This window comes from Vombatus ursinus, unplaced genomic scaffold, assembly GCF_900497805.2.
Source record: "Vombatus ursinus unplaced genomic scaffold, bare-nosed wombat genome assembly UNPS02004533.1, whole genome shotgun sequence".
Lineage (NCBI taxonomy): Eukaryota > Metazoa > Chordata > Mammalia > Diprotodontia > Vombatidae > Vombatus > Vombatus ursinus.
Genome location: NW_020944311.1, coordinates 776,722 through 783,326, shown reverse-complemented (window position 1 = coordinate 783,326; position 6,605 = coordinate 776,722). Strand labels below are relative to the sequence as shown.

Sequence of the window (6,605 nt, the reverse complement as noted above, 5' to 3'; positions counted from 1 at the left end):
GAGAGGGAGAGAGAGAGAGAAGAGAGAGAGAGAGAGAGAGAGAGAGAAATCCGAGGCAACATGAAAAAGGAGAGAACCTTCCTATCTGGGCAGTGGCCAGGATTAGGGAAGCCTGTACCTGAGCTGAGCCTTAAAGGAAGAGCCTAAGGCTTAGAGGCAGAATAAGGGGGGGAGGGCGGCCCAAGGGTGGAGGGTAGCGTAGGGCATGCTTCCAGGAGGGGACATGGGGAATGTTAGTAGCTTACTTTGGCTGACCCATTCCTTGAGGAATGACCTTTATGGCCTCATCCTGCCCAAGCTGTCCTTATGCCTGCTATGCATTTTCCCATTGCCTTTGAATCACATGCAGTTTGGATCTTTCTGAGCTCATGTAACTGCCTGAAGATTGCTGATCAGATAGCAGGTATTCATGGCCCTGACCAGCTTGGGATCATTGAGGGCGCCATGGAGTTTTCCAGACATGGCCCGTCTGGATCTTCTCTTGCTCCTCATAGCTAATTAATCTTGCTTCATAACTCCTCAAATTTAAAGGAATTTCATGACACAGGATCTCCCTTCCTGTCACTCCAAGCACAAATATGAGGTGCATTTTTTATTCAACGTGAATGGTTGAGTTGATTCTTCTGGGGCAGGGCTTCTTAAGCTGCAATCTGTGAACTTGTTTGAAAAAAGAGTGTAATGACTGTATTTCTGCATGATAGGTTTGTAATCCTATGTTTTTTATTTTATGCATTTAAAAAAATGTTGTTTGGTGTCCATAGACTTCACCAGCTTGCCCAGGGGCCCACAATGCAGAAATTGTTAAGAGCTGTGCTCCAGATTGGTCCTGGTGGTGTTCAGGGCTTGATGCAATCAACACAGGGTCCTCTGGGAATGGGAGCACAATCGGTCAGGAATTCTTCTTTGTCTTTTCCCTCTGTGCAGGACAGCTTTTCCATGACCCCAGTGATCTCCCTCTTGTCTGCGTTGATTGGTGGTGACTCCGAGGGGATCACTGAACCAAATGAACTCCATGGTCACATCTGGCATAAATAAATGCTTTCATTCTTGTCACATGTCACAAAGGAGGAGCCACTCCATTGGAGGAGGGCCTTGAAGCTGTCCTTTGTCCCATAGGACTAAAGGCTGTTTTGTGACCCCTATACACAATGGCTGCAGCAGGATGTCCTATTTTCTCCACTTTTCAGTTAGTTCTATGCCTGGAAAGATGAGGTCTGGCGCGGACAGTTGGAAGATGGTGGCAGTAATAACCAAAGCTGCTGCCTCCGTGGTGCTCACTAGAGTGCTTTACATACATCACCTCCTTTGTTCCCCACAAGAATGCCAGGAGATGAAGAATTGAAGGGGAAGCCAGTGGCCCATGGCCACGCTCCCTCTGCTCTTCTGTCTCCAGCAAGGAGAAGCTTCCCCAGTTGGCCAAGATCATCCTCCTGATTTCATAGGGGTGACAGAGTAGGCCTATGGGTCAGTAGTTGCTGCTTTGGTCTGCTTTCCTTTGGGGGAGGAGGTAAAAAACATCTCTGAACTTTCCATTGTTTTCTGATCATCCTCTTGAGAGTTCTGGAAAATTGGCTGCTCCAAGCCATTACTATTGTATTTTTCCGCATTGACTTCTACTTGTAGTTTGGTCAAGTCTAGCTCCTCAGGAATTCCCAAGGGCCTTTGCTTGCGCTCCCTCACCGTTACAACAGATCGGTGGGTGTGGAGGGTGGGGGTCACGTACTGTGTGTGCGTGGGGGCATCTGTTCTGCTCCACATTGCTTTGCCTCCTCCTAGTTCCCCCCACTGAGAGTCTTGAGGAGACTCTGGCCTAGTTGGGTTTCTTGGCAAGAATCTGCATTCTCTTCTCTCTCTCTTTCTCTTCCTCTCTTTTTCCCTCCCTCTTTCTCTCTGTGCCTCTCTGTCTTTCCTCTTTCTGTCTTTCTCCCCCCTCCTCTCTCTGCGCCCCCCTCTCTGCCTCTGTCTTTCTGTCTCTCTGTCTCTCTTTCTCTGTCTGACTCTGTGCCTCTCAGTCTCTCCTCTTTCTGTCTCTCCCCCCTCTCTTTCTTCCTCTTTGGCTGTGCCTCTCTGTCTCTCTCTTTCTCTCTCTGTCTCTGTGTCTCTTTTTTTCTCTGTGTCTCTCTTTCTGTGCCTCAGTCTCTCCTCTTTCTCTTCCCCCCCCTTTCTTTATCCCTCTTTTTCTCTCTGTGTGCCTCTCTGTCTCTTTCTTTCTCTGTCTTTCTTTTTTCTCTGTGTCTCTCTTCCTCTGTTTCTCTGGGCCTTTCAGTCTCTCCTCTTTCTGTCTTTCTTTCTCACCCTTTCTTTATCCCTCTTTTTCTCTCTATGTGCCTCTCTCTGTCTCTCTTTCTCTGTGTCTCTGTGTCTCTTGCTTTCTTTTTTTCTCTATCTCTGTCTCTCTGTGCCTCTCTCTCTTCTGTGTCTTTTTTTCTGTCTCTCTGTAATAGACCTTAACTGCTTTTGCTGGGTTTTTTTTTGTGGTAATAATACCATTTCTTAATCTTCCATTATCCTTTGTTATTTTTTTAAAAGACTTGGTAGACATGCCTTTTTTTTTAGGCTCACCAGCCATCCATCAGCAGACAGAGAGAGACAGTCACGTTTCCCTGCTGCCCTTGGCTGTGGTTGTCCTGCCTTTGGCCCAGGCATGCTGTTTGCCAGCTCAGATGATTTCTGAGGTTTTTAAGCCTCCCTGATATGGCAACTGTTTTTCATCGGTTTCACTGCCCCAAGAAATGGTGCGAGTCAGACTCTTTGTTGCTTTCTCGTGTTGGGGAGGGCCTAGGCTCCTTTAGCTGGTTGGTTTGGCGCTGCTGTAATCGCCAGTGTCCTCTCACCTTGGTATTCTCTTCTCATTTGACATTGCTTTGGACTTTTGTTCTATCCATTGACCCGGGCATGAAGAGCTGAGTCCAAACTGACTACTGTCAAAGTCACCAGTCACTTCTGGTCAAAAATACAGTAAGTAGCACTTCGGTTAGCTGATTGATGAGTGAAATGCCTGTTCAGAAGAGTAAATAAATCAACACAGGTATATACAGGACAAGATAATTGAATGTGAAGTTATTTGGGAGAGTAGGCAAGTAGGTGGGTGTTCGATGTTGGGAAAATCAGGAAAGGCTTCTCTCACAAGGTGGTCCTTGAGCTGCATATTGAAGGAGAAGGGGCATCCTAGGAGGCTGAGGAATATAGGGGAGGGCATTTTAGGCCTACAGCAGGCCCTGGGCAAATGGGGCTCTGGGTACCTCTCTGAGACTAGAAGGTGCCAACCTTCATTGAGAGAGGAAGTTGTGGAATTTTCTTGGAATTTTCTGTGCTAAGGAAAGCTGAGAGCCACAGAATTGACACTTTGGAATGGTGGTGCCGGAGAAGACTTTTGAGTCTGTTGGACAGCAAGGAGATCAAATCAGTCAATACTTAAATTGATTCAGGCAGTTTGCTGGGAGGTCAAACGCCGAAGCTGAAGCTTAAATCCTTTGGCCACATAATGAGAAGACAGGACTCACTGGAAAAGGCCCTGATGTTGGGAAAGATTGAAGGCAAAAGGAAAAGGGGACGGCAGAGGATGAGAGGGATAGAGAGCGTCGAGGAAGCAACGAGCGTGAGCCTGGGCAGACTTTGGGAGATAATGGAGGATGGGGGTATCAAAGAATAGAACGCAACTGAACAACGGCAACAACAAAATTGAATCACATGTCCAGTTTCTGATCCCTTTTCAATTCAAAATATTTTTGGGCCCAAGATAGGATGTGTGTGGAGCACTTTACACACCTGAATGTGCCACATTGTGTGTGTGTTTACCAACCTGTATGCATAGATGTGCATATATGTCTGTGTAATATCCATAAATGTAAGCTGTTGACATATCTTGGTGATTGATGGAAATAAAAAGATACCGCTCTGTAGAGCTTTATTTTAAATTTCTGTTCTAGGCTAGGCCTGTGTTTTCTAATTAGTCCAATGTGGATCCAACATGCCAAGGAAGGATACAAAGAGTTAACCTTTATTTCGGAAACACTTTGAAGTTCAAAGTGCTTTCTGTCCCTTATCTTTCTGTTTCCAAATGTCTATACTTGTTTCCTCCGGGGGTGAAAGTAGCTTGCGTGCCCTTCCACCCCACTAGAAAAGGATTTTTTTCCATTGGAGGTCACCATGCTGTCCTTGGCATAATTTTTTTGGGAGGAGGGAAGGGGTACAGTTTTAAATTGAACATTGGCCTTTTCCTTTCAAGTACCCTATTGAATTTACCTAGTGAATCAAGCCCCTTTTGTGTTCTAGCCTTGTCCCTGTTGCCCTCTTTAGCTCTGGAGAGATCTGGCCCTTAGTTGTGAATTGATTTGCAAACAGGGTCCTTCAGAGCTTGAACTCCTTTGTACTTAGATAATGAAATGCTCCCGTAGGAGAGCCCTGGAGAGCTGGGCCCTTGGTGTGGGCTGGGCCTGTTTGTGTGTGTGGCTGGTGTGCTGCCCCTGGATTGGTCAAGAGCACTTTAGCATTTTCTAAGATGCCATTCATTGCATTTTGCTTTTCAGACAGCTTGGAAATTTCCTTTGTTTGGCCTCTCCTCCATTTTCTTAAGATGATTACCATGATATAGCCCCACTCAGAAAGGAGTTTGAACCTTGGAACACAGAGGACAGATGCCTTCTGTGTCTTTAGCCCCAGGAAGCAAGACCATTTGATAGTGTGGAATTAAGCCTTAACTGTTAGCGACCAAGATTGATCTCTTTCCTGGTAGGCTTTGGAGGCCTTGGGGAAACCTCCATAGAGGCAGTGGCCACAGAGAATCAGTATTTGGCTGACCCAGGCACCTGTGGCTACTGGGCTATGCCTTGGCTCTTCTGGTTGCTTCTTTTAAAACGAACTGTCCTTACAACATTCCCAGTTTCTGACACATCCCTGGGGGGAAAAGCTCCTTCCTGGCAGAAGTGGCTGAGCCATTATCTCCTTGCTGAGAGGGCAGGAAGTTGGAGCTCCTTGCCAGGCAGGAGCCTAGAGATCCTGTGCACTGGGCAGTTGAGTTTATGGACACTTTATGAAGTGAAAACAAAAAGGAACTTGAATAAAACAAACTGTTTCATGAAGACTAAAGTTCTGATTTTGTAAACTTCACATATTTTGTAATTTCCTGGTGACTTTCATTTCCAGATGACTCTCTCCAATTTATTTGAGTTCCAGCAGCATACTGATTGGTCATTTTTCTCCATGTTGTCCTGCTCAAGGTTTTTTCTTCAGATCATTTTGCCAACTTTTATCTGGGGACATGGTAGGGTGGGGGAGGACTGACACTGGCTCCAGTGTTGGTGGAGTAGGGGAAGCTCTGGTTTGGTGGTGTGAAGGCTTCAGGGCCTCCAGTCTCTACCTCCCATGTGCTGCTGCGTGACCTTGGTCAGGTGTCTTCCTCTTTGAGGAGCTCATGTTTCCTTTTTGTGGAATAAAGGGAAAACTGGCTGGATTGTGAGGGCCTTTCCATTTCTGGCTTTCTCTTAATTTAATCACAGTCTGTGCATGAGTGGTGCCTTGGTGCCAGGGCCTCAACTGGGCAGGCTGGGGTGAGGCTGAAATTAGAACTTTTCCACAATTGGAGCCATACAACAAACATTCACTGGGCTATCTCCTGAAGGGGCTGGTCATCTCAGGCAAAGATTAGGTGGCCCCTTGTTGAGGGAGGACTGTAGAGGAGGGAACTCTCGGTCATATCTGGGTTGGACTAGGCGACTTCTGAGCTCCTGTCCAACTTGGATCCTGTGGCTGAAGTTGGTATTGGGGAGCATTGTAACTCTGATAATTTTAGAAGATAGGTTTTCCTGGGTGGTCCAAGCAAGTGTGGGAGGGCACTCTGAGAATATGGTCTAAAAGCATAGACAATTGTTTCTGGCTCAACCAGTGTTTGCTACAATATAGATGCTTAAGAAGAACCTGAAAAATTAACTTTAGAATGAAATGGCATGGACATTGGGAATCATTTTCCTCAGAAGCCATTTCAGCAGCTTCAGCTTGGGGACCACTTGCATCAGTTGATAGAGGTCTTCTAGGGCTTTTCTGTGTTCATCACATAGATCATTTCTTATGGCACAAAAATTACTCCATTACATTCATGCACCACAACCTCTTCACCCATTCCTTGACCACTAGGTATCTACTTTGTTTCCAGTTCTTTGTTGCCACTAAAAAGTACTGACAGAAATATTTTAGGGAATGTGGGTCTTTTCCTTTGGTCATTGACCTATTTGGGGCATAAGCCTAGCAGTAGGATCTGTGGGCCAAAGGATATGGTCATTTTAGTCACTTTAATTCCAACAGACGTTTATTAAAAGTACCAATTACTCGTAAGGCCCCGTGCTGTGCAAAGACAAAACTAAAATATTGGCTGCCTTTGAGGTACTTGGGATCTCTCTAGTGATTGAGTCCACAAACAGATAAGCACATGAATGGTAGTTTGAGGAGAAAGGAGAAAACACTACTAACTAAAGGAGGCAGGAACGTGTCTTCCGAGAACGTGGCATATGAGCCACGCTTTGAAAGAAGCTAGGGATTTGAAGGGGTAGAAGTGAGGAGAGGGTAGAAATTGGAGATGGGCTGTGGAGGTCAGGGGACGGTCAGTCACG

At 46.1% G+C, this 6,605-nt stretch overlaps 1 protein-coding gene across 1 annotated transcript in view; it reads left to right on the top strand.

Annotated features, from left to right (window-relative positions):
* KLHL13 (kelch like family member 13) overlaps window positions 1–6,605 on the top strand; it is a 129,657-nt gene that overhangs the window by 30,413 nt on the left and 92,639 nt on the right. The window lies entirely within an intron of this gene.